We start from the raw sequence: 4,367 nt of genomic DNA on the forward strand, positions 1-4,367 counted from the left end.
CATAGTGCTTCTGTTTTATTTATTGTAAAAGAGACAAGATGGTTACGATGAATCGTCCGCATTTCCTCTGTTGTATCATGGATGTAAACAAAAAACCGTTGTGTATCAGTTCTCTTGGTTAACCGCATTCGCGGAGTTATTGGTTTCTTAATATTTTTTGAGTAATGGTAGAAAAATATATAAGAGCTAATTGTACACAATTATTTGAGGGATTAGATGTCAACAGAGACAAATGAAGCCCCTGCTATTAATAAACTAACTAAATTGTTCTCATAATATATATTAAACAATAAGATATGGAGTATTTTTTTCATTATTTATGTGCAGCCTTTGCCCAATGACTGCATATTCTATAGCACTGCTTGGGTCTGTTAATATTATTTTGGGGAGGGGGTTCAAAGGGGTAACTTTATTCTGTTTGCCAGGGGCCAGGTACCACGGTGTTCTACTATGTAAATTGTGAATTAAATTAGAATTTGCCACAAGAACTATACATGTAGATCTACCCATGTATGAGGCCTTTTCCCATCCCCTGTAAGCAATCAACAGTATTCACCTTTGTATTACACATGTTACACTTGTAATTTAAACACTCATTAAAATTGACTTTTATTTTTATTCAACACATGCAGAATGATTAAGATTAAGGAGAGGGGGGAGGGTTAGCATATCTATTCATTCACAAAATAAATTCTAAACGTACATTTCTCATTACCAAGAAAGGAAAGAGAGTGTGTAAATCCTGCAACAAGGCGATCAAAAGCCATTTTTGGTTCACATCAATACAGTGTATATTGAATTTAAATAAGTTTGAATTCTCCTATGTGAGAGACTCTCTCTCCCGCCCATTTACATACCATCCCCTTTCCACTTCTCAAACAAAATTATATATATAGAAACAATTATATTTGGTTCATTTGTTTTATTAATTCAAGAAGATAAAGGGACTTTCTGAAAAAAATTCTGTGACAACATTTAAACCTTACATATGCATGCAAACTCAAAATTGCAATTTCTTTTTATGATGTCAATGTGTTTATTGTATGACTTCTTAGTTCTGGTCCTCTTCTCTCTTCAAAAACACAGTCTTCTTTCTAAAGTTCAGGTTTTTCTTTCCATCATTTCATCTTGTATATGACACCAGGATAAGGTGCGGGTAAATGATCACCAATAAGAACATCATTTATGTAAATCTCAAGACAAAGCAGGTACCAGCTAAAATGAAAATTATATATATTTCAGTAAGTTTAACTTGTTATCAAAATGGCTGAAAGACTAAAATGGAGGATTTTCTACAATTTGATAGTCAATGGAATTTATTTATCTTAATAAACATTTCATTATGTTAAGATGTGCATTTAATTTTGCACAAATTCAAATACAGCTTTTCAGTTTGATTGATTTGAAATTATTTGCATCCTCACCCCTCATATGTGCATGATATTAGTTTAAGGTGGCTCTATACACCCACAGTTTATTCCAATTTTCAATAGAAGACCAAAAAACATATACTTATCAAATATTAAAATGACGATAGGGATACTATAGGTATTTTAAAAGAATTTTTTAATGTTTTTTCGTGTTTTTGTAAAATATTTTTTAAAAAGACAGCTATCAACAAATTGAGAGAAATTATTTTGTCATATGATGGATATTTCCTTCGGACACATAAAAAAAAATATAACACTTCTTAACATTCAAAAATGTTATTATTGCAATTTTTAAAGTATTTCCCCAAAACATTTTTTTTCATATTTTCTTACTCTGTTGACAAATCATCTGAAAAAGTTGCTTGATGTTATAAGAAAATGTATTTTAATAAATGTGAAATAAAAAATTGAATGAAAACAATTGCAAATAAACACAAAAAATATTTTAAATTTTATTTGGTATGAAAGTTCCTCATGTAAGGGTTATCGTTCCTAAGTCCCAAGGCCCAAACACCTTTGGGACTTTTCATTTCTGAGTTGAAGAAAATTTCCTAAATATAATTGTTGGAATGATAAATACATGCATATTTCATTATAGACTTTGCCCTGTATAAGTGAATATATTCGCTTTAGTGCAAAACTAAGTCAAATGAATAAAGGGGAACATTGACTAGGCTAATAGGATTTATATATCCCAACCTGAGAGAAATTCAAAGCAACCCTCTCATCCCCGTTAGGTGTCGATATTAATGTGCATTAACGTATATTATAATTGAAATATTTTCACCTGTTTAGAATTTTCTTTCACGGTATTCAACCAAAAAATACGTTTTGGAAATTTTTGGAAAGTTAAAAAATTTTTTGTTCTCAACGGGAATCGAACTCATGACCTACTGGTTTGTAGTGAACCCACTTACCCACTGCGCTACGGTGTAACATATCGATGATGCTATAAAGAAACTCTTTAAATATTTATACTTGATTTTATTGTTTATTTCGATAAATAATACCACACAACGTGAAGGTGTCACATACCACATTACTTGTAAGTAATGAATTTTCCAATTATCAAATTAAATCTATCCATTTAACAAATTTTTCAAAATAGCGGTTCCCATACAATTCACCTCTGTTTAAATCAGCCAGTACCGGAAATGCATGTTTCCAGATTTACTTTTTTGCGTACTGCGTCATCAAAAAGTGGTGTATAGAGCCACCTTAATTGCACCCCTTTATTTTACCCGGCCTGACCTTAAAAATGCACCTCTCTCTCTCTCTTTCACACACACACACACACACACACACACAACTGATTTGATTGATTGATATTATATAATGCTGGTGCAGTCAGTGTGAATTAAAACATACCATGTATTGTTGATTTGTTGATGAGCAATATTCAAAATTGTAGATTTATAAATAACATAGGTTTATATCAATCATTTTAAAACATTAAATGAAACTATTCATACTTGAAAATACTTTTTCTAATTGAATTGTCTCATAGAATAATCAGATTGGTCATTATTTCAATGATAAATTATTGAACTTATACATGTATGTTTTTTACTTACATTTTCTTCCAGCCTTTTTTTTTCAAATCAGTGTGACACTTTTCAAATTACTCTGCAAATAACAAAATATTATTATGAGAAGTCAATCAATTTAATTTACATGCATATAAGGACATGTCAACAGTAATTTGAACATTTTTGTGAAAGGTCTACATATATTATGCATGGATGGGTAAAATGACCAACACTTCAAATTTTATTTGAAAGTTACATATGCACATTCTACACAAACAATACCATATATGACCATGAATGTAGTTTCCTCATTTAGAGAAAATCAGATGGAGACATGCAGTCATTTGTTTATTATTATTTGGGTTTTTTTATTACCAATAGTACAGCATCATAAGTATGAAGCCAGGTGACAAGATTTCAAACAGTGTTATGGTAGTAATATACTGAGTTCTAAAAACAAAATAGTAATAATTAAGAATTAATGTGCATAAACATCTTTATATATCAACTGGATGAATGTGTAAAAAATATAAATGAACTGTCATGGAAGAATTTTGAACACAGTAAAAAGGTGTTATTGATCAGCCGCTCATCAAATTCCAGAAAATGAAATCAGCATCTTTTAGCCTGCACTGTACTGATTTTCAGAAAATCAAATCAGCTGTTTTCACACAGTCTTTGTATTGTTTACTTACAAATTGAAATAAAAACAAACAGCTGTGTAAAGCTAAATATTGTCAGTACAAGTACTATGAACTGATTCGTGTCGATTGGTGAAAATGATCAACAATTTAACGGACTGGCAATAAAGCTACATGTACAATGTACATTGTATAGGCCTAAATGTAAACAATGCAGTCTCTCCTCATGTTTTGAACGAAACAACACATTAAGTCGATCAGAAATGCATCAACAGTATAAAATCACAATAAAATAGTTATTGAGCTATCTGGTATATTACAAATACACTGTATATCTAATCTACATACCTGATAAATCATCAAAAGATCGCCATCATCGGGAGTACCAGCTACACGTGTTTACATCCTCTGACGAGCGCTTTTGGGACGCAGATTCACACCCATACGACAGATGCGTTATGGAAATTCTTCGTATATTCTGATTGTTGTAAACTTATAAAAATACAAATGAGTGATTCGTAGTTATATTTTGCTTATGAAGTATTTAATGAGCCGTATTTTATGCTTAAACTGCCGTTTTCGGTATATATTCTATATATGGTAATACAGAGGCGGGGCGTATATTATGACGTCATAACTCATTATCCCTTCATTAGCATATCAAAACGATGTGTTGCCTTATCTGTCCTGCGTTGCTCGTGTGGTTGTGAATTTGGATGCAGAAGGAAATTGCATATTTCTACGAGTATTTAATGCATTTGAGGAGG

General features: G+C 31.2%; 1 long non-coding RNA gene across 1 annotated transcript; it reads right to left on the minus strand.

Annotated features, from left to right (window-relative positions):
- Window positions 1-823: 823 nt before the first annotated feature.
- On the minus strand, window positions 824-4,132 carry LOC136273972 (uncharacterized). Its single transcript, XR_010712212.1, has 3 exons — window positions 3,949-4,132; window positions 3,005-3,056; window positions 824-1,215 (listed from the first exon to the last, which is right to left on the minus strand). It is a non-coding gene; the product is annotated as an uncharacterized lncRNA (long non-coding RNA).
- Between the last annotated feature and the right edge of the window lie 235 nt (window positions 4,133-4,367).

The sequence above is a fragment of the Magallana gigas genome, chromosome 1, assembly GCF_963853765.1.
Source record: "Magallana gigas chromosome 1, xbMagGiga1.1, whole genome shotgun sequence".
Taxonomy (NCBI): domain Eukaryota; kingdom Metazoa; phylum Mollusca; class Bivalvia; order Ostreida; family Ostreidae; genus Magallana; species Magallana gigas.